Here is a 24,695-nt window from a genome sequence, read left to right as displayed (position 1 = left end):
GGATTGGTGCGCATGCGCGGCGATGTGTGTTCCGCGCATGCGCGAAGGTGCAGCGTTCAGAGATACTTACCGCGCATGCGCGGGAGAGCGCTGTTTCTCTACACTACTCGCCTGGAACCACGCAGGCGAGCCCTTGTGAACCAAGTGAATGTTATAGATACAGTGGAGCCTGGAATTATTATATGTCTTGTGCATTATTGTTACAAAGATCAAACAACATATTTACTCGTAAAACTCCACAAAAATTCACTGGATTGGAAATTGTGGCTGCCCTTAATCAATAGCAGCTGTTCAGAGGGAATCCCTCTGTTTTTTCTAATGTAGCACACACATAACCAGGTAATAGTACATATTTACAGATTCTGCAGGCCAGCACCAGCTTGCAGGTTGTTATGATTGCTGGTGGGAAGAGGTGGTGTTTTTTCATAAATTTGATATTGTATTTGAGTCACGGACAGTAACTCGGCAATGGATGTTTTATGCCCTGAATTGCGACCACGGAATATCATCGTTTTCCGTCATAGCCGACAGCACTGACCTGGAATAATTCACCTTAATTGATCTAGTGAAAAGGAGCCTATCTAGTTCCTGGGGTTACTATTTTTGCCTTTTTCTCCATTCCTCCCCACAGCTGGACCCTCTGTACCCTTCGCCCAGCTTGGCTCATGGGGCATTATTCCCTCATTCTAAAAGTATGTATCTCTGGTTGGATAGACATCTCACTGCAAGTTTCTGATGCTCCACAGTGTTGTGTGTATATATATGTGTGTCTCCTTTTTCCCATTGCTATCTATATTTTGTTTTTCCTATTGTTATTCTTGGTGGCCACATAGCCCTGGCTAGAAATCCTTGGCTTGCCAGTCAACACGCCCAGAATTTTCTCTCTCATATTTTCTCTCTCCATATTCGGCAAAAACCTGGTCCCCCCAAGAAATCTTTGGCGTGCCATGTAAATAGCTTAAGTGTGTTTTTTTCCCCACTTTTTGTATTTTCCTTCCATACAGGTATTCACTAGTAAAGCGCATTGGGATCCGCGCTCCTTCTAATATCCTGTGTTCTTATCCTTTCAGGCTTATATCATCAGTAGTACTGAGCGAGCTTTTTACACGTGTATCTATTAAGTTAATTCATACACATTGATCCAACACCACTACTCTCTATCTGTGGGAGCACATTAGTGAGTGACAGGGGGATCTTTATACCCGGTCCTGACGAAGGGGCATGTCGCCCCGAAACATGTTGACCCACACAGGAGAGCAAGACTAGTAACCCGCTCTTGCCCTCCGCCTCACCCCTTTTAACGATACCAGCCAGTGCCTATTAAATAATTTTTTCTAAACACCAGGCCAGGTATCTTTTAACTTCACTATTATCACTCCTGACCCCACGTACACTCACTCCATCATCACTCACATAGTACTCACTAAAAGGTGCTCCGGCGTAGCCGCTTGTCGCAGCACTGCCCCGTCCCGCAGCGGGGGCGGGAAGACCCCGATGATGAAGCATGACACCAAGGGCCCTTTTGGTGTGTGAGGGGTATTTTAACACACTGAGTGTATTCCAACACCATCGGAATATATACTGAATACTTGTTTCAGGTGGTCTCTGTTGATTATTTATGCTTTAAAACAAACAATTCACGTGTCCCGGCTTCCGCCTCAGGACTAACAAAACACACCCTCACTCGCAATCAGCGGGGATGTGATTGGCCAGGGTTTTTATGCAGGCGTGGGGCAGGCGGGGCGGAGCACTAGACTGCATAAGAGAGCAAGTGCATGAAACATCCTATATCAGATGCCAACTCTTCCATCTCCAAGCTCGAGCTAGTATGTAGAAATAATGACCATAAGCCGACGACGCCTTTTTGAAATGTCCAAAAGGACCGAAATCGGGAGGTATACAGAAGAGTTAAACAAAGAAAGGGAAACACTCTGTGAAAACTAATTATTAGGCATTCCCCATTCTGTTTAGACAAAGAATGAAAATTAAAATACACAAAAAAAAAAAAAAATAGGGACCGTAATAGTTCCCTATTTACGTTATTTAAAAAAAGAGGGCACTGGCAGAGAAAAGGAAACAATGAACATATTTCTAAATAGTATCAATTCCTTTGCATCCTTTCTCAATCAGAAAAACATCTCAACATGCATAACTGAACAGATCTTTGTTTACAAGAGACCATCTCAATATATTTATATCAAAATCGGTATATATTTCCTAAGCCCGAAGCTTTGCTCTAAACGGAAAGTGTAACTCATCCCATCGAGACCAATGGGAAAGTGCACTTGTAGTTCGTATATATCATAGAAAATGGTGCATCTCATGGTCAGTATTATGGCCTAGGCTAATGGCCCTCAGACGACAAATCCATCTTGCTTCCTTTTGCCTTAATAGAAGTTCTCTGTGTCCACCCCTCTTTGGTACTGGAGTGTAGTCAATTGCATGGAACCAAAAGTCCAGGTCATCGGGATGCTCAGTTGTATAGTGATTCCTTATGGGATATCTGGTGTCTCTGGTTCTTATCGCGTGTCTATGTTCTTGTATTCTAAGTTTTAACGCGCGCACCGTGCTACCAACATAAATAATATTGCATCTACAACCAAGTACATAAACCACATGCGTGGTGTTACAATTCATAAAGAAATCAATATTATATTTCCTGTCTGAATTATAGCTGAAATTAAAGGTCTTATTCTTTCCCATCGGGCAGATATTACATGTGCCACATGTGAAGAAGCCTTTCGGCCTATCAGGAAACCATATAGGGGTAGCATTTTGATGTGGTCACGTAGCTCGGACAAAGTGTGTTTCTCAAGGAAGTCCCCCTCCTGTAAGTTGCTGATGGCCTATTTTCAATACATTCCTTCAGACCTGTGATTTCTTGTAGCAGGTGCCAGTGTTTTCGCAGAATATTAAAAATTGCACCGCTACGTGTGGTGTATTGGGTCACAAATCTAGCTTTTTGATGTTTGGTCCCACCAGTCACCTTATCTTTTAGGGTATCATCCCTATTCATATTTTTGATTCGATGTTCAGCTCTGTCTAGTATCCCCTTGCTGTATCCCCTCTTAGTGAATCTGTTGATGGTATCTCTGATGTTTGTATCAAACTTATCTTCTTCACTACAGGCTCGTCGAATTCTAACCATCTCTCCATATGGGATGTTGTTTTTAACTGAAGGAGGATGTGCACTTTCAGCATGCAGGACTGAATTGCACGCTGTTTCCTTCCTATACAACGTGCTATTCATTCTACCATCCTTGATGTAAAATTGGATGTCAAGAAAATTGAAATGTTCTTTATGGTGCACCATGGTAAATCTGATTCTGAAACTATTGTCATTGAGAAAGTCCACATATTGTTCTAGTTGCCCAATGGAACCAGACCAGAGACAGATCACGTCATCGATGTACCTCCCCCAGTACACGATGTTATTGGTCCAGGGGGAGGCATCTCGACCCCAAGCATGCTCCCTCTCGAACCACCCCATAAAGAGGCAAGCGTAAGAGGGAGCAAACTTGGAGCCCATGGCGGTTCCATGTATTTGCTGATACCAACAGTTGTCAAACAAAAAAAAGTTATTGGTCAGAATAATTTCAATCATGGAGATGATCATTTCATTATACTTGTGTAACCCTGCCTCATCAATATACAGGAATGAGCGTATCGCTCTGATCCCATCTTCTTTGTCAATGGGCGTGTAGAGACTCTCTACATCAAGGGTTACAAATGTTAGATCATCAGACCACTCAAAGTCACAAAATTTTGTTAAAATATCTTTACTGTCCCTAACATATGATGGTAAGTTAGGGACCAGTCTCTGAAATTTTCGGTCAACAAACTGTGAAAGTTTCTCCGTTGGGGAGCCAACTCCTGATATTATAGGTCTCCCCGGGGGGAAATCCCCCTCCTTATGTACCTTGGGGAGTACATATATACAGGGGAAAGAAGGACTATCTACCCTCAGGAATCTGAGTTCCTCCTCATTGAGGAGTCCCATATCCTTCCATTCAATAAGTTGGGTATTAATCATAATGGTACTTGTAGGGATCGGGTTGTTACAGATCTTCTTATTAAAATTGGGGTTTTCCAGTTGTCTTGTAATTTCTCCCATATAGTCTGCATGATCAATATTTCCTCCCTTATCAGCCTCTCTGATAACTATATTTGTATCCATATTGAGTTGTTTAAGGGCCAATCTTTCTGCTGCAGTGATGTTGTGGGAGGTTTTTGTGACATATTTATTGGGAGTTTCCAAGTTATATAGATCTTCCGTGACTTTATCGAAGAATAAATCGATGTTACGGTGGTAGGAGTGTGTGGGCATGAATTTAGATTTTGGTTGAAACCCACTGTCGGTGTTACAACATTGGGAGATTTTACACCGACAGTGGGTTTCATCCAAAATCTAAATTCATGCCGACACACTCCTACCACCGTAACACCGTAAATAAAGTCACGGAAGATCTATATAACTTGGAAACTAAGAGGGGATACAGCAAGGGGATACTAGACAGAGCTGAACATCGAATCAAAAATATGAATAGGGATGATACCCTAAAAGATAAGGTGACTGGTGGGACCAAACATCAAAAAGCTAGATCTGTGACCCAATACACCACACGTAGCGGTGCAATTTTTTATATTCTGCGAAAACACTGGCACCTGCTACAAGAAATCACAGGTCTGAAGGAATGTATTGAAAATAGGCCATCAGCAACTTACGGGAGGGGGACTTCCTTGAGAAACACACTTTGTCCGAGCTACGTGACCACATCAAAAAGCTACCCCTATATGGTTTCCTGATAGGCCGAAAGGCTTCTTCACATGTGGCACATGTAATATCTGCCCGATGGGAAAGAATAAGACCTTTAATTTCAGCTATAATTCAGACAGGAAATATAATATTGATTTCTTTATGAATTGTAACACCACGCATGTGGTTTATGTACTTGGTTGTAGATGCAATATTATTTATGTTGGTAGCACGGTGCGCGCGTTAAAACTTAGAATACAAGAACATAGACGCGCAATAAGAACCAGAGACACCAGATATCCCATAACGAATCACTATACAACTGAGCATTCTGATGACCTGGACTTTTGGTTCCATGCAATTGACTACACTCCAGTACCAAAGAGGGGTGGTAACAGAGAACTTCTATTAAGGCAAAAGGAAGCAAGATGGATTTGTCGTCTGAGGGCCATTAACCTAGGCCATAATACTGACCATGAGATGCACCATTTCCTATAATATATACGAACTACAAGTGCACTTTCCCATTGGTCTCGATGGGATGAGTTACGCTTTCCGTTTAGAGCAAAGCTTCGGGCTTAGGAAATATATACCGATTTTGATATGAATATATTGAGATGGTCTCTTGTTAACAAAGATCTGTTCAGTTATGCATGTTGAGATGTTTTTCTGATTGAGAAAGGATGCAAAGGAATTGATACTATTTAGAAATATGTTCATTGTTTCCTTTACTCTGCCAGTGGCCCCTTTTTTTAAATAACGTAAATAGGGAACTATTACGGTCCCTATTTCTTCTTTCTTTTGTGTATTTTAATTTCCGTTCTTTGTCTAAACAGAATGGGGAATGTCTAGACAGTGTAAATAGTTTTCACAGAGTGTTTCCCTTTCTTTGTTTACCTCTTCTGTATACCTCCCGATTTCGGTCCTTTTGGACATTTCAAAAAGGCGTTGTCGGCTTATGGTCATTATTTCTACATACTAGCTCGAGCTTGGAGATGGAAGAGTTGGCATCTGATATAGGATGTTTCATGCACTTGCTCTCTTATTCTTATTACTTGTGAGCGTATATTTATGAGAAGTAGAGACCCTCAAATAAAGTGATGATATTAAGTTTGAGTCATTTATATACATATAATATATAAATATATGTCTTGCAGATTACTCCAATCTATATGCTTAGATCTAGTTGTCATAATGTCCATGAGTATTATTTCCTATCCGCTTAAAGATGGCGTCTAAGGAGACCTATATTGTCATGTGATCTTCATAGAATCGGGAGGCCGGAAACGGGATGGGCGGTCTCCAGGCTAGTTTGCCGGGATATTTAAACCGATCAATGGGGATGGCTCGGTTTACGTCTTCTTCACTTATTGGACCACCGGCATTTCGGTAAGATAACATCCAGGGAATTGGTCTCACTTTTTAACTAAAGTTGAACCGTTAGTTACATAAATCTAGTATATTAAGTAGACTAATTGCACTTTATTAGTGATTTTTGAAGACTCATTTTCCCAGGCTTGGGTCCCGAACATTGTAACGGGGACCATTTTTTAAATGGATATGATTGCGTACTACACAGTCACATTTGATCTTTATCAGTGACATATTGTGGGATGTTTGTGACATCGTAAATAGATATATTTGTTCTCTTATAAAGGACATATCGGTCTCTTTCGTGTAATTTCGTAACAGGGCAAATGTACCCATTAACTAGTATATATACGTGTCTCTACACGAATTTAAGATTTGAGCGTGACCGAGTACAGGACCTCATTTAAATATTGGGGTCATTCATTGTAGTATTTATTTTGGATAAATTTTTTTGTAGCAACTCTATTTATCTGATGGTCTACTGACCGACATTATATTGAGCATTTATTTCTTTTTTCGTATCCTTTTACATAGAGTGGGTGACCGCGACTTGAACTTTTCCCAAAGCTATCATACGGCGGGTGCTTCAATCGCTGCTGGCCCACATATAAGGTGAGAGTACGATAGGGTATATTATTACACCGTTCACCTGTTGTCACTTATATATTTTTTAAACGACGTATAAACAGGTTGTGTTAACCCTTACAAAAGAGTGTTAACACGATACTTATTGCACTATTATGTTGTTTATTTACAGAATTTTTCTCTAATATACTCTAAATATTGGCCACCGAATCTATAGGCCTTCTATGAAGTGGCCTTCTGTATACTTTCTTCAGACCTTAAGAATGGATACATGTCCAGGGATTTCCCTTTTATAAAATAGGTAAGAGGAAATTCTTTCTTCCTATTCTGTAATTATACAGACTGATTGGAAAGTATACACTGTAGTTCACGATGTGGTATAGTGTTTTGGATACTTAAAATGGATAGGTTCTCTGTCATCTTTCTATCGGAGCAGCAACACATATTGTATTTTTGGCCAAGGCATCTTCTATTATCTTAAACCTAAGAGCATTACTGTTCGGCACTAAATCAAAATGTGTAACAAACTTTTCCATATCTGAGTAGACCTGTTGAAGTGAATATATGCCTTTTGGGACCAAGGGACTATTTGTACTCACTTCCAACATATATAGGAAAAAAACTTTTTCCTTTGCTTATTTTGACATATTTGAGGACCATTTCTTATGGACTTAAATTGTCAATAAAGGAATTACCGTATTATGCATGGTATATATTGTATTTTTCTGCACTTTTTGGTTTGAGAACTATTGATTGATCGTATATCGTATATGAAATGTTGGGACGAATGCCAGACATCTTAGATGTTTAACTAAGGAGACTGTATAGACACCTAGACATTCTGATTGCAACACTCTTTCAAAGTGCTGATACTATATCTATAAATGATTCTTAATGTTTCAATTGTGAATCAACTGTATGACAATCCCTTCCATAATAAGTAGTGTCTGGCCACGATACGTCGATTGTTCTAATCATGAATTATTTGAAATGTATTGTCACTCATAACATGCATTCTTTCTTCTTATGTTGTATTATGAATTTTATATTGATTACATGCAAATACTCTTGATGGCCGGATGTTTTTAACCTTGGTATGTAATTATATGTCGTGTCTAGAGCTGGGCTTTTTCTTCTTTATCTTGTGTTTTTGATTGTTAACCTTTTTAATATCTATTCATTTATATTCAGTATTGATTATGTGTTTTAAATTGTTTCAGCCCTGACGAAGTTCCTTGTGAACGAAACACGTTGGCTGAGGAGTCTTTTTTTATTGGAACTCAAAAAAGGAATTGTTTAACACGAATTGGAGCTCTTGGATATCTTTCTCTGGAGCTCCGTCTTTTTGTATACGTCTATTCCAAGGAGTGTAAACCCAATTATAAATAAAATACCCTTTAGCATCTACAGAAGTCTTCTCATCATATGTACCCGTTCCTTTAGGAGGATCATATAAAGGTTTGGCTTCCCGCATGGGTTTCACATTAATTACAACATTCTTATCTGTTTCAAGAGTAGAAGTTAGTGCCATGCTGATCTGAGATGTTGGTGCAGCTGCGTCTGCTGACTTTTTCTCCTCCCGCAAACGGGCTGCATCAACACGCAATTTAACCAAGCATCTGATCGTGTCAGGCACCTGGAAAAAGACAAAAAGACTGTCACGTAATTGTTTACAATCAGCTGCACATCATCTGGATCCATTTCTACCGAATGTTTTCTAAATCGTTCAATAACTTCTGCAGCAAATACCTCAATAAAATATATCTGCTACCTTTCCTGCCAACCTTTTATACTATCTAAAAGTTCAGAAGCAGTGGCAGTACTACGAATGGCTTTACGCGCAGCAGATCTAACTTGAGACGCACGTTCAGCAGATAACATTGAGCGAGTTTCTCTAGCTTTGTCCTGGTCTGTAGAAGAGTCCTCATCTGACTCATAAGGAGCAGAAGGAAAAGTATCTTTCAAAAAAAGAGATTTTCCCATAAAAACCAGAAAGGACTGGGTAATACAAGCGGTAAACAAGATGAAAATTCCTTTCTGTGTTTCTCAATACAACTATATTCAAGACCTTCTCAAACAGTTTAAATAGAGAGCTATACATATAAAGTTTTCACAATCACACGTAGAAATGCATATATTTTCTTGGTTTTATTTTCTTAAAAACAGGCTTGATGCCTAGATTCACAGTTTTTTATATACAAGGTATCAAAAAGTACATTGAATTTTCACTGTGCTTCTATTAAAACAAATCACTATTTACTTTCATTACACTCAGTGCGTGTACCTTACGGTACTTGCATTATTCGAATCTGGCAGCAAAAGCAATATTTGTACACGATTGTTATACAGATTAAAAACAGGTTAAAAACGTTAGTTAAAAAGAAGTCCTTATGTCGACCCGTTTTGGTGTCTTGTTCTGATTCTATCAACACCTTCTTCAGGACAGATCAATATAAAACAAGCCAATCTGGAAACAAATGAATGTAATTAATATTTTATAATTTTATATGAGTTCTCTATAACTATTTAAACTGTCTGAAAGTACTGTCAAGGTCAAGAAAATATTACATTTAAACGTGTATTCTCTCACTTTATTTGAAGTTGACCAATGATAAACTTATGGTTCTTCTTCCAGGGGTTCAAATAGACCTCCTCCTGTATTTCGAAATGATATAGAATGGGCTCTATATTAGTCACCATTACCTCACCAACTATTCATTACTCATATGATCGGTAACTCACTTACTTAAAAACGAAGAAGCGATGTTGTTATATTTCATTTATCTCTGTCACAGGGCGATATATTCCTTCTCCTACTCCTGTCAGAGAATATTGTATGTTTCGGTGTTTTTTGAGTATTACACCCGCTTCCTTGTGGTGCCGCCTCTATCTATAGGTTACGTGATTTGTCGGGGCACCTATGATGATAAAATAATTGTATCAATACATATTAATCTCTATATTCCGTTTAACTCATGAGTCTGCTAATATCTAAATAGTTCATATAGCGACCCTCCTTACTAAAGAGTTTGCGTGTTACCGCGGTCACTGTGTGTATAACGGTCGTTTACTGAGACCGAGTTGTCTAATTTTATTTATCATAAATACACGTGTCTTAGTACATGGATCTTAAATTATTCTGCACCCCGCGTTAAAGGGGTTTACAACGTTTAGCCAGCCCTTCAAATTTGATAAACATTTTCCCGGACTAACCCTTCAATGTAAGCGACCTAACCCATTCGCTCGACTACCATCCCCACGAGCGTTCAGTCTCTTACCTCGCGATTCCAACGATCGTCTACTGCTTCCTACTCCTGGATTTTTTGGCATAACTGTGGCAGTTTTACTGCATCTATTTATACCCAACGCCACCCCTTTTAATGATATAATTGGCATCATTCGTTATCCTATTAACGGGTCATTAATCCTCCCCGTTTGTAGTTCTACACTTGTAGTTTGGTCATACTAATTCCGCATGACATGATTCAGTCTACCTCTGAGCGCGTCGCGGGAAATTCATGTATTTCGCATTATGCCCGCCATTTTTGTAGTTCCAAACATGTTTATCTACAGTACTTCCGTACTCTGGGAGATTTTTCAAAGGGAATTTTGAGGTATATACGTACAGTTTAATAAACGGTATTGCTTATGAACGCCCCTGTTTTTTATCATTACTCTCCCTACCCTTTTCGAGGTAGATTTTTGAAATAACGGAATATCCATGTTGGTCCTTCAAGTTAATTCATTTAGTCAGTTTCACAGAGTAGTTGTGTCTTGCAAAGTTTACAACTATCCCCTATTTCGATATTATACATGTTCTATTATTTTGTAAAGGGACAATACAATTCTCCATATATAAAAAACTTTCTCAATGGACTGTATGTTCATATATGAGTTTTCTTATACAATGAAACATGTATAGTATAAACCTTTTGGCATAAGTGCTTACAATCTAGCAGTATCTTTGTTCATAAGAGAGTTTGTTTATGTTCATACATGGGCTTCACATTTATGCTTATGAGGACTTATTCGTTGCAGAGTCAATATATTATATACATCAACTATCATTATAAGGAATAGCACACGGTTCATAACATTTTTCTCTACCACATCGCTAAGGGTTACAATCTAGCAGTATCTTTCATCCTAAGAGAGTTCATTTGTGTTCATATATGAGCTTTGCATTTGTGCTTGTAAAAACTTATTCATTGCAGAGTCGACATATTATATACATATGTCAACAATCATTATAAGAAATAGCAATAGCACACGGTTCATATTATTTTTCTCTACCATATCGCTAAAGGTCAGCTCAGAATGATCATACATTGTACAGGTGTCATTACACTTAAACATTATTTAATTGTACAGTTCTCTCAATATATATTGTTATTTGATCATTCTTTCCCACTCCTCCCTACTGTTCAGTCCTTGGTTGTATGTTTTAAATTTCGACATATAGAACTGTTCTCTTTGTTTGCGTTTTTTCTCCATGTCGCCACCTCGTTGTGATATTTTGATCTTTTCTAGAATAAACCATTTTAAATCTTCTATTCCATGATTGTTAGTGGTCCAATGTTCAACAAGGGGTGCATTTTTTCTATGATTTTTTAGGGCTGATCGATGTTCGGTCAATCGCAGGCGCATTTCGCGTCCTATTTCTCCTATGTACCCCTTGGAGCAAGGTCAGACAATCAAATATATTACATTTGCAGTCCTGCAATTCACATGCTCATTCATATAGTGTGTAATCCCATTCAGTTCTACACTTTCTGATTTTAAGATGCTCCTACAATGGGTACAAATACCACAGGGTAAATTGCCTTTTATAGTGCTTCCATTTATCATGCTTTTTTGGAAACCTTGTCTAGGCTCTCTATATGTTTGCACCAAATGGTTTCTGATCGTCTTATTACGCCTATATGCATAAATGGGTTTCTTTAAAGGTATGGTGCCAGATTTATTCAATATCGTCCAATGTTTATTGATCAGGTTTTTTAATTTATAACTTATTCCGTTATAATTGGACACCATGACAATGCCTTGCGCTACTTGGCTACTCTTATCCTTAGGTTCAAATAAACTATCTCTATTGAAGTATTTCGCCCTTTTGTATGCCTCTTTTATTAGTCTTTTGGGATAGCCTCGTTGTGTACGTTTTTGTCTCAAAGATTCTGCATGAATCTCAAAACTTTGTCACTACAATTACGTCTAGTTCTCAAAAACTGACTAAAAGGAACTCCATCTTTCTGACATTTAGGGTGGTAACTCGTGTGGTGCAAAAGTGTGTTCCTGTCAGATGGTTTGACATATAGATCCACACAAAGTTTACCTTCCTTTGCCATAATCTTAATGTCCAGAAAGTCAACTGCCACTTGACTTCTGTTTGCTGTAAATTTCAGGTTCGGATCACCACAGTTCAACCACGCAAAAGACTAATAAAAGAGGCATACAAAAGGGCGAAATACTTCAATAGAGATAGTTTATTTGATGATGAAAAGCCGTATAGGTAATAGTTACATAGACCCCCGATGTTACTGACCTGTATCTTTGCTAGACTCAATGGTTCAAATCATCGGGTGCATTGTTCTCAACAGGATTTAAGATTGGGCAGGCTGTAACCAAGTGTTCTCTCCTGTGCAATATGGTTTTAGAGAGAGACATAGTACAGTGAAACAGTGCTTCAGCATTTACCTCATTAATAAATATATGACAGTCAAGGGGGGATGCTGCTTCTCTTCTTCATGGATTTAAGCAGCAGTTTTGACCGAGACAATCGTAGTAAATTGTGGACAATTCTTTTGGCGCTAGGGGTAGATGAGGGCTTGGTTGTCTTCTTGCAGACTCTACACTGCAGGGTGAAAGCCTCTGTAAGTTATGGCTTTGGTGGAGAATGCACAGATGCTTTTAATCTACAGTGTTGTGTCCGCCAGGGCTGTGTCCTGGCATCCATTCTGTTTCTCCTGTATATAAATGGACTGAATGCCACCTTTCAGACCTTTTCGAAGGATCCACCTATCAAGTCTACCTTAGTACGGGCTTTACTTAATGTAGACTATGCTGTTTTGATAGTGCGTGCACTTAATGGTTTGGGGGCTTTAATTAACAGCTTGATTACCTATATGGACAACCTAGATTTGTTTTCTGTTCACAATTTCACTATTCGGTGGGAGCCTTTTTTGAGTTTGCCCAATGTGTAGGCAACAAGCAGATAACACTGCTTTCGGAGGTATATATGCAGAAGTGCCTGCCTGTTTTATTGTATGGCTTTGGAATATGGAATATGGGGTTATCGGGAAGCCACTAAGGCTCAGGTGAAGGAGAATAGATTTTGCCAATGTTTCCTTGGCCTTTCTCCCTCGACATTGCATCTTTTTTTACACAAGGTATTGGGGTTGGATTATATATTTGACTTGATCAACGTTGCACCCTTATTGCTTTGAGTATCTGTTTGGTCCAATTCTGTTTGTTTGAGCTGTGAGAAGGGCACTGTTGGAAAGTGTATTAATAGTAAGGATACATAAGGGCTTACCACTAGTAATAAGACCACAATTACAATAGAAGTTCCAGTCATAGTCTTAATAAATTATTCCCTTTCTCAACCCTTGGTAGTTAGCAACTAGCAGACAGCTTAATTTAGGAGACAGGTATGTAAAGCATTTAAAAACAACAGTACATCAAATAAGGAAGAAACGACACACAATAAAAATACAACACCAATTTATGAAACTAAGATATATTTTTGTCCTAAAAATGAAACCAAAACTATAAAATTCCAATGTAGGCAACCAGAGATTTTTGAATAATAAACACTTTCTAGTGCTTTAAAAGCAAAAGCGCAAACTTGGGACATCTGGTCGTGCTTGTCCGGGACCAAGTCAAAGTTTGCAGCTGACTACGATGGAGCCTTGGTTGGATGGACAGAGCAGGAGGCCTCAGTTAGAATTCTACCTTCGCACTTAGTAACTTTTTGGGAAGTTTATCTCTCAATGTCGACCAAGGCACTTCGGAAGTGCGTTATAGGATGTAGGTTAGGTACTCCTGAGGTAATTGTTGTAGTAGTAGTCTTTATTCAAATTCAAATTTCAGTTATAGTTTTAGCAAACTTGTAACATTTTAATCATATTCCGTCATATGATGATATGCAATTGATTATCAAGCATAAATCCCAAGGTTATATCGATAATGAATTCCAAAAAGTTTTTAGTAGTCCCCGATGCATTTCGTGCAACACTGCACTTCTTCAGGGGGAATCTGCGAGTAAAATAGAACATGTCTGTAGAACGCAAAAAATTCGGGAGCCTGAGAGACAAAGAACTAAGAAGGGGTTTGTGAGGTTAATGTGTGAAATATCCCTGCAGGTGGAACTACAGCGGAATGCTTCAAGCTTTAAATCGCTATCGTGTTTAGGAATTACAATACGGTGTGACCGAGAAAAGAGAAACAAAAGAAAAGAAACCGCGTTGGTTAACTTCTGTGAATTCAAGAGTGCCCAGGGATCGTCCTTACTCCTTGTAAGGCGTGCTTCTTTCATTATTCTACTGCACCTTTGGACCCAGAAGGTGATCTCCCTGAGCACCTATAACAATTTGCATCTATTCACTCCCGTGATATACTCTACTCACCTAGGAGTGCAGCGGCTTCTACTTATTGACCAAGGCACTTCGTCAGGCTGGATTTGCAGCGGGTTCGTCAGCTTGGTCCAGCGCTATCCCTCATTCAACTCCTTGAAGTCTTCAACTCCGGAGCTTTCAGTGGGACAAACCTGAATTCCAGGCTGTGTTGTGGTTTAACGTGGTTGGCTTGACTTTTTTTTAAATTTTGTTTTTGTTTCTTTAAAATACTTTATTTATTCAAGATCCATAAAACCAGAACTGAAGAAGTTATCAGTGCAGCAAAACAGCTCATGACATGTTAATAAAAGGAGTTGTCAGATCATGAGCAATCACATAGTACACGCAGAATTCACTGGCAGTATGAAAATGGGGCAGAGGTTCTTCGGAGTCCAAAATAGTACATGGCACAACAACCCAACATACCATGATCATGTGGAGGTACAGAGGTATACACAGTCAGTGTAATGTAGCACATATTATGGAACTCCGTGGCGAGATAAAGCATAAGGATAGCATAGCCATCAATCAGGATCTAACTTTTACAATCAGTAGTGCAGGGTATCCCAAAAATCATGGAGGCGAGCAGGCAGTGGCAGTGTTGTGGCGTAAGTTCCGGACCAATCCTCACACAGGGACGTGTCCTTCAGTCAATAATTAAATTTCAGTGCCAGTCTGCCGCCCCAATAACATGTCACCCTGAGCCTTCCTAAAAGCCATTGTGAGAACATGGGGTAAGGCTTTTACATTGACATATCTCCAGTGGACCCCCAACTCTGAACCCATCTAAGCAGACGAATTGTATTCACCAACCCCACCCCACTCCCCTCCCTCCCCGCTAGGTCCACGTTGCGGCCCTCCTTAGTACAGCCGCACCCTAAGGAATCCAGTGCAGGACGGGTGTTACAAGACCTCAGTATTAAGTGCCCAGACATGGAGTACAAAGTTCCACACTGATCCTTCCTCAGGTCGGCGCCTCATCCGCCTGCGAATCCATCCATTCTCCCCGGTACCTCCTCCAAGCCGCCCACATTTTCTCCCATTTCTTAGGGCAACCTCGACTTTTATAGATAACCTTTTCAGCTGCCGCAGCACTTCCGTGCAGCCGGGGGGGGACCAGACAGAGATCTTCCAGCACCGGAGCACTTCAGCTAGACAGATTTGGCCTCTAGGACATTGAGGCTGCCGGATAAACGTCGGATGTAAGGGGCCTTCGGGAGTTCCTCACGGGAGCCGTGCTCGTATGCGGCCATCTTAGGTGCCGCCAGGCCACGCCCCCTAGGGGGTAAGGCTTTTTTAGTGTTAGCTGTTAGGGCTGTAGTGACGTGAGTCCAAAGCAGTGGTACCGCCGGGCAGGACCACCTCAAGTGAAAAAAGTCCGCCCCCAAGTGCCATCGTGCTTACACTTGGTATCTTCAGAGTGATAGTAACAAGCAATATCTGTAGGTGAGAGATAGCCCTGCAATAGAAATGTGTAATGTATAAGGCTGTATCTACCATTAGTGGACACGTCATTGGTCTGTTGAGAACAATATTGGCACTGGTCTTCAAGTATGTCATGGCCAAATTCCCTCTCCCACCTTGGCCTTGAGGAACTCCGTAATCATATTATTCATCACTGCAGCATATAATCTTGTGATAAGCCTAACTGGCTGCAGGTTGGAGAGCAGTACCGTCCGAATAGGCCACATGGCAGGGTTCCTCCTGGAATTTAGAAACAAGGCCACAAACAACACGTGAGTCCCACCATATGCAAGGACATCCAACAGTTTAAACTTATGGTCTATAAACAAATCGACCATTGTTTTTATATTTTTTTTTCAAGAGACAGTAGAAGCTCCGGGCATGGTTAAACTGCAGCCAACAGCAATATTTGATGGGTATTTGAGGCGATTTACAAGACAGGAACACCATATAGTAAAGATAATCTATTCCAGGCCCAAACTGTACACGTACAGTGTGGATTTCCTGTGAAGGTCTTGGGAGTGGCTCAAAGGAGCCACAGAAAGTGGAGTGAGAGAAAGAAAGCCACGTTCTAAGATAACGCGTGGGGCATGCCTGCGGTTATGAATCCAGTCATATATGAATTACACCCTTGCCACCAAATAATACACTTTGAAGTTAGGGGCCTCAAAGCCCCCCTTCTGGCATGGGAGTTGTAGTATGTGCCATCCAATTTTGGCTGTAAGCCTGCCCACACTGGCTTGACCATAAGGGAGCGCAGTTGAGTAAAAAAATGCATTGTTCAAGGGGAATGGGAAAGTTCTGAAAAAAATTAAGTAATTTAGGCAAGACAATCATTTTCATTAGACCCACCCTGCCCGCCAAAGAGAGTGGCTAAGTAATCCATTGATCCGTGTGTGATTGCAAGGTCTCCATGTAGCGTCCATAGTTTTCCCTAAGGATAACAGGGATATCTGTATGGTAAAGAAAACCCAGATAACGAATTGGGTATCTCTGCCATTGCAATGGGTATGGTATGTCTGGAGGAGTAATAGTGCTAGTAAGAGGGACCATAGCTGATTTATTCCAATTGATCTGAAGACCAGACCAACTACTAAACTCCACTATTTCCTCAATGATAAGAATTGGGTTGACAGCGTGATTTTTAACCACTAGCATGGTATCATCTGCATACATACATAGAAGAGTATATCGGAATCCTATATTCACTCCTCGCCGACAGTCGTACTCATGTAGAGCGCACAGCATGGGCTCCAAAGTCTAAGCAAAAAGGAGAGGTGACAGGAGGCATCCCTGGTGTGTACCTCGCCCGATCAGGAATGGCTCAGAGAGCCCATCATTTAAACGCAATGTGGCAGAGGGAGTGCTGTACAGGATCTAAACCCATTTGACAAAGGCCCAATCCAGTCCCAGTCTAGACAGCACAGCAAGTAAAAAAGGCCACCTGGCAGTGTTGACGGCCTTAGCGGCATCTAAAAACTCAGCAACAGTGGACCTGCTAGGGTCTAGTTGGTGTGTGAAGGCAAATAGTGAGCTGAGATTGTCTGCCATAAACTGACCCAGAATAAATTCAAACTGGTCAGGTCTAATCAGTCGTGGCATCAGTGGTAATAGTCTATTAGCTAGTAGCTTAGCCAGGATTTTGCTATTGACGTTAAAAAGTGATATGGGACCAAACAATTCACACCTAAATGGGGGTTTGTCAGATTTAAGAAGCATAATTATGAAGGACTATCGCTTCATCAAAGCCAGCAGACCAGTCTGAAAGGCATCCTCATAAGCAGCTAAAAAAATGGTTTGTCAGTTCTTATGCATTTACCTTATAAAACTGAATGGGAAGGTTGTCACTACCCGGAGCCTTCCCATCATGTAATAGACGTATGACACACTTAATCTCTGTCTCGGTTGGAGGTTGACACAGCAGCTTACACTACGGCCACTCTAGGTAAGCTGATCTGTCAGTGGGATTCACCATTGACTATGGGGTGTTCAGGCATTGATAGAAAGTGGCTGACTCACTCGTTATATCCTTAGGAGCATATACCAAAAGCCCGTCGGATGTATATAGACCATAGACATGGTTGGCAGCCCACTTAAGCTTAATCAACATGGCTAAACTGTGTCCCGGCCGGTCAACCTCCCCATATCTGTGTGTCAACGAATATTTACCTAAGAAATTGACCTCCTGATCAGCCTTGTCTTGAAACCCCACCAGGAGAGATTGCATTGGTGCTAAGAGAGTAGGGGCCCTGGTTTTCTCATGTTGTAGTTCGAGGGTATGAAGGTACTGTTCTAGCCTAGTCAGCCTACCCCAAATGGATTTGAGGATGGCGTGACTCTTAGCAATACACATTCCTCGTACAACGGCTTTCAGGGCATCCCAAAATGTAGCAAGTAAAGTTACTGAGCCCCTATTTAGCGCAACATAGTCCCCAATGGCAGCACGGATTTCCTGCACTAAAAGGGAATCTAACCGGTTTTTGCGCTGAAGGCACCACCACCGTGTACATGTCCATTCACTTGGCAGGTCTAAGTGCAATATCAACGGGGAGTGGGAGGAAAGTGTTCTAGGGAGATGCTGGATATTGTTTGTCAATCCCAAAAAGTTCTATGATCCCACCCAAAAGTCAAGTTTGAGGAAGCGTCTTGGACAGTAGAGTGAAAGGTACGTTCTCGACTCAGATCATGCCATATCTCGACTGCCATAAATCTAATAGATCAAGCTGCTCCATGGCAGAAATACAGACTCTGCGGATCTCAGTGAGGCCCCGTTCATGGCGGTCAGAGCAATCTAAATCTATACCCAGTAACAAGTTGTGATCCCCTCGCCTCAAATAGGCACGTGTGGGTCGATTGCCGCGAAAAACGTCAGTGTTATTTTTTTAATTTTTATTTTTTAATTCTTTATTTATCATTTTCAACGATAAACATACAAGGAAATGTTGTATAGATGTAAGATAATACAGTTGCATCACATCTCGTCCCCTTGAGTACATACATACAATGCATAATAACTTGAGAATACTCAATATCAAAAACAGGCCAACATATCTGCCAATCAGTGTAATCAATTGCAACACCAGGCCCAAGTGTGGAAGGGTAAATTTCTCAGTCGTGGCGAAGTAGAGGTTTCACGTGCGACCTCACAATGCTAATTGATGGAGGGGGGAGTAACCGGCAGGCGGGCATGCCGGGTCCGCAAAGTGTGAGCAATGGGTTGTGTGGCAGCAAAGCTTATCAACCAATCCTTTCAGGATCCATGTCTGGGGTAGAGGCCGCCTGGGCCGCAGCCGCGATACCAGCAAGATATGTACGGTATGGGCCCCAGATATCATGAGGCCTGGATGTAACGGGGACCGTGGCAGAGTACTCCTCACTATCGGTATTGCAGTGCGCCATGCTCCGGAGCCAGGAAGTGTGCAACGGGGGTCGACGGTCGCACCAACGAAGTGCCACTTCGCGCTTTGCCAGCAAAAATCCCAGCGCAGCCAGTCTACGCGTCGCATTAGGGAAGTCTGCCACATAGCCAAGGAGGGCAATCTCGGGGATGGGGACTAGATTCAGGCACAGCATGTCCCCCAGTGTGCGGTGCACTCCGGACCAGTAATCCTGGAGCCCGGGACATGTCCACGAAAGGTGTGCGAAGTCTGCCTGAGGACAGCCACACTTGGGGCAGTTGTGTGGACGCGCAGGGTCTATTCTATGCAGTCGCGTTGGTGTGAAATAGAGTCTACGTAAGAACTTAAAATGTAGGAGCTTGTGTCTACTGTTAAGTGAGATGTCTTTGGTCGCCCTGCAGCACCATTGCCACTGTTCATCTGTAATGGGGAAACCCAAATCTGCTTCCCACGCCTCCCGCACCGTCTGATCCGGGGCCGGGAGCATGTCCGATATAGTTTAGAGACCAGATGCGTCCCCGATGCGTGTTGGATAAGGAAGGTGAGGGGAGGGAAGTCTTCTGGAGGGAGGGGGAACAAGGGGAAGCAAGGATCGCAATCTATTGAGCACAAGGGAGTCCATAAACGTCCGTGCAGTGAAGCGGGTATCCTCTGTGAGGGAAAAGGCATGGCCCTCAGGAAACAGGTCCCCAATGGTGAAAATGTGAAATTTGGATAACGTGCGTTTCACCACGGTTTCCCCAGTGATAGCAAGCCAGGAGGGATTGGGCAGTGGGAGGGCAGGAGAGTACATATGGGCATGCCCCGTCAAGCGGCGCAGTCTGCCCCAAGCCCAGCAGGTTGACGAGACAGTCTGGATTTCACGTGGGTCCCTAGGGAAGCCCGAAGGCAGAGTGGTGGCCAGTGTTCCCGGTAGAACCAGGTCGGCCTCAGGCTTCAAGTAAACAATCCGGGCATCAGGGTGGTACCAGGGGAACGCATAAGAACACTGCGCCACCAGAAAGTAAAGGTAAAAATCGGGAACGCCCAGCCCGCCACGCTCATGGGGGAGCGTCAATACGCGCCAGGACACGCAAGGGTTTTTGTCTCCCCACACAAGGCGTTGGAGTAAGGAACGCAATTGTGTGAAGAAGATTTGTGTAAGGGGAACAGGAATATTATTGAACAGGTACAAAAAACGTGGCAGCACCATCATTTTAATGATGGCAATACGCCCAGCCATGGACAGTGGGAGACGATTCCATCGTTCAATCCGACCCTCCAGGGTAGTCAAGGCGGTGCCATAGTTTAGTCTAATAATGGAATCAGTATCCAGGTGGACATGTATCCCCAGATATGTTACCGAATCGCGGCTCCAAGTAAGGGGGAAGGGGCAGGACCATTCGGTAGTGCACGGCGTGAGTGGAAAAATAACAGACTTGCGCCAATTTATACGCAGGCCCGAGAACGCGCCAAACCTGGTTATTTCCGCTATCAGCGGTTCAAGGTTTTCCTGCGGATGCCAGACGTAAAGGATGGTATCGTCCGCATAAAGCGAGACTAAGAGCTGTCCAGTGCGGAACTGGAGACCCCGATGCATATGTTGTTCCTGAAAGTGACGGACCAACGGGTCCATCGGCAAGATGTATAGGATTGGCGAGAGGGGGCAACCCTGTCGCGTACCACGCGACAGGGGAAATTGTGCAGTGATAGTGCCATTGAGGCGCAATCGCGCCACCGGCCGCGTGTAGAGCAACTCCACCGTGTTCACCAAGCACTCGGGAATACCCATCCGGAGCATCACCAACATAAGGAATGGCCATTCTAAGGAGTCAAATGCTTTTTCGGCATCTAAAAGAATCGCCGCAGCTGGAACGGCAGGGTCCACCCGGTGCAGGACGGAGAAAAGGGTGCGGAGGTTGAAAAACGTCAGTGTTATTCACATTAGGACCATAGGTATTGAGTAATGTGATGTGTGTGTGCCCAGTTAGGTCCTGTACCACCAGCTATCGGCCATCAGGGTCAGAATAGTCCGAACATGGCGAAAAGGAACCTGTTTCTTAATAATGTTGGCAACCCCTCTAAAGTAGGAGGCGTAGGATGTAAAGTACTGGTAAGGGCCCCATGGAGCAAGTGGTTTCCGTTCCTTACCAGGCAATAAATGCATTACCTGTTTAAAAAAAGAATATCCACCTTACAGTGGCACCGGTAAGCAAGGGCCAGCCTGCATTTTCTAGACTTGTTAAGGCCCAGACGTTCCAAGGGGTGAACTTAAAGGATGTGGCTCAGGGAGTAAGTGCATGAACCATAAGGCAAAAAGAATACAAGACTATTACAACACTTTACAGTAATAATGATGCTCATGTCAAAATGCTGCAACAACTGGGCATTGTAACACCCCACCCCATCCCTTCCCCCCAACCCACCAGGAAAGCATCTCCCAGTGACAATCCCAAACATAGAAGACAGTGATATTTGAAGAAACCATATAAGACATACCAAAGGATATCAAACAATAGGACAGAGTAGGGCCAAAAGCAGGGGAGGTCTAGAGCACTAGTTCAGAAATGGCAGTCCACCCATAAGTGTTCATTACTCATATTAATACTCAACGGCAACACATTTGATTTGGACTGGGCGACAAATAAACATCAGGAGAAGAAACAGCATCAGTACAGTATCGGGCATAGCTTACATTTCGGAATACCATGGGAAATATGGAGGGGAGGCAACAAATCAAGCCCCTACATCACATATGGTAACAGCTAACAATTGCAGTAAGTCTTTCCACTTCATCTAGGTGTGAGTCATTACCAGCAACTTCCTGAGGGGTTAAGGTCTCTGTGAAGGAGAGCGCGCCTGCTGCAAAAAGGCCAGTGCTGAAGGGGGGGTCAGTGAAGAGTTTTGGTTTGCCCTTCCAAGAGAAGTGCAGATTGGCAGGATATAACATGGCATAAGTAATGCAAAGCTCTTGTGGATTGTTTTTGATTGGGAGGAACTTTCAACAGGAAGTCAGGGAAAAATGTAAGGCATATTTCTTCGTGACTCACCTCTTGCGCCTCACAGGCCAAACGAAGCACCTGATCCTTGTCAAGGTAATTACAAAAAATGCACAATAAGAGGGGGCGTGGCTACCCGCCTAAGATGGCGGGCAGGGTTTGGTGAGGCTCCAGACCCTGGGGGGATTAATCCTGTAACGGTCCCGGACACAGACTTGCTACCAGGGACTTTGTCGCAGCGCTGCAGCCACAGGGTGCCTGCGACACACACTTGCCAAATTTGACCCGATCCGAGCTGCGGCTCTATTGTTGTGCTTCTCCTGCCGGACACTGCGGACTCTGCGCCCTATCTGCAATATCACCATAGACGCTACTATATTGTGTCTCCTGCTGGATGTAACGGGTCTGATTCCCTGAGACCCGCGCCGTAGCGGTTTCCGGACGGCTGCCTGGGTTAGCGGATCTGTGTCTGCGAGGCAGCGGAGCGCGGCGGCCTTTGTATGTGGTGGAGGACGCCTGGCAGCCCACGAAGGTGAGCTTGCACAATATCAATACCGTGGGTCTCCCGCGCTGCATCCTGTGCGCTGGGGACGCCCTTCTCTGCCGCTGTGGTGGGCCGTGCTGTAAGTTGCTCTCCACACTTGCCGCCTGCTCTCCTGGCCGAGTGAAGGCACTGGAACCGGCCTGCGGTGTCATCACGGAGCCGCTACTGGATCGCTAGCTGCTTGCATCCTCTACCCGGAGCAGTGATCCGGCTGGAATCTCACGCCCACAGTACACGCTGACCACCGGGGCCCCCTCGCGCCCCCTCCCCCAGAGGCTGGCGCGGCTGCAGCGTCCTGTCCCCTGCCTGCCTCTGGTGGCACCCACCCCTTCTGTGGTCGGGCCCTACCGGGGCTGTGTGGATGTAGGGGCTCACCGCCGGGGGCTCTGGCTAAAGTCCTCAGGCGACTTGGGAGACATCTGATGTAATAAGACCCCCAACCCCGGTGAGTGCCGCAGAGTCATGCCACATGCTGAGCCAGATGACTGCCCTCTGCTTGCATGTTTGAAATTTGCAATGCAGTAAATGTGGCAGACCTGCTGTCTGTCAAACTTATCCAGCACCTGTCCGGAACCGAATGCAGGCAGACTAGAGCCACCGTTCTGGAGTGACTGTGCTGCCCACAGGGGTCGCTGCGTGATCTACAGGACTGCACTCTTTGGGCCTCTGGAGAGTATTGGGGACCCGCACTAATTGCTGGGCATGATTTGTGGCCACTACAGTTGGGGCAGAGATGGGAGGTGAGTTGCAACTGGCAGATGTGTCCGGTAATGTATTATGCCTGAGCGGCGGCACCCTGTGTCTGACACTGGCATATATCAGCCTGCTTACCTATGTCACTGGCCCTCTTAGTGGATAGGACACACACCCACTGACGCAGTTACTCCTTGGAACTCTAACATCGTGTTCAGAACACGCTGTGGGGTGCCCATCAGCTTGCCGCTTTGCTTACACAGTGTACAATCAGTGTAAACCTGCAGGTGCCATGGGGAGACTTAAGGGGAAGACTTTAGAGAATAATCCTGTTACAGGGAAAACAACAGATTTCCCAGCCACTATGGATAGACCCCCTTCTCCCGGAACCTCTTCTTCATGGTCTCTCGAGGCTCCCCCTGATAAACTTAATTTGATTCTACAGGAAGTCAGAGACTCCCGTAAGGCAATCAAACAACAGATTGGAACCCTCTGGCTTTACACTCCTGCGGGCGGACCATGCAAAACGTACGGACACGGTCCACTCACACGAGACGGCCCTGACCACCATGAAGCCTCAAATCGCAGAGCACACTAAACTAATAAATGACCTACAACAGGTCCACGGCCTACAGGACAGGGTTGAGGATGCAGAGGGCAGGAACCGCCGGAACAATATATGCGTCATAGGACTGCCAGAGTGCAGCGAAGACCCCAAAGCAGCTTACTTCATGGAAGCATGGTTTTGAGAACACGTAGCCCAGGAGGGCCTGTCACCATACTTTTGCTCAGAGAGGGCCCATCGAAATCCTACTGGAGCGCCTTGGGCTGGAGCACCTCCGTGACCCTTGATCGTTAAAATACTGAACTATAGAGACCGTGATGTCCTGCTACAAAAAGCGAGAGAGCGAACGCAAGTCCAATTCGAAAACCATAGAATCTCACTCTAACCTGACTACACAACAATGGTGCAGCGCCAACGCTCTTCCTTCCAAGCAGTGAAGAAAAAACTACGGCAGCCCAGCTCAAATATGGATTACTGTTCCCGGGTGAAAATTAAACACAACCGAAAAACCTTCTTTTTTGATAGTCCGAACGATGGAGATGAATGGTTGGAGGTGATGAACTTTGAATCAAGCCAAGAAGAATCGGCGGGCTCTACGTGCCGCAATTGTACAGGTACTCGGGCCGTAACCCTCCCCGTACCGCCAGGGACCTGCGATGCTCCACCGCCGTTGGTCCTACCCCTGAACAGCAGATGACCAGCAGATCTGAGGCGCTGGCAATAGCTAA

At 43.5% G+C, this 24,695-nt stretch overlaps 1 protein-coding gene across 6 annotated transcripts in view; it reads left to right on the top strand.

Moving 5' to 3' along the window:
* Positions 1–24,695, top strand: part of LOC144791764 (disintegrin and metalloproteinase domain-containing protein 28-like) — a 3,516,669-nt gene that overhangs the window by 112,610 nt on the left and 3,379,364 nt on the right. The window contains exons 2-3 of one of the 6 annotated variants that reach the window (XM_078666535.1): positions 6,662–6,739; positions 6,885–7,013. The exons of 4 other annotated variants lie outside the window; for them this stretch is intronic. The gene's annotated coding sequence lies outside the window, so the exon portion shown is untranslated. The remainder of the gene's footprint in view (positions 1–6,661; positions 6,740–6,884; positions 7,014–24,695) is intronic. One more of the 6 variants, XM_078666536.1, reaches the window with a different exon arrangement.

Source organism: Lissotriton helveticus, chromosome 11 (assembly GCF_964261635.1).
Source record: "Lissotriton helveticus chromosome 11, aLisHel1.1, whole genome shotgun sequence".
NCBI classification, from domain to species: Eukaryota; Metazoa; Chordata; class Amphibia; order Caudata; family Salamandridae; genus Lissotriton; species Lissotriton helveticus.
The sequence above is the reverse complement of the archived record's forward strand: the minus strand, read 5'-3'. Positions and strand labels throughout refer to the sequence as shown.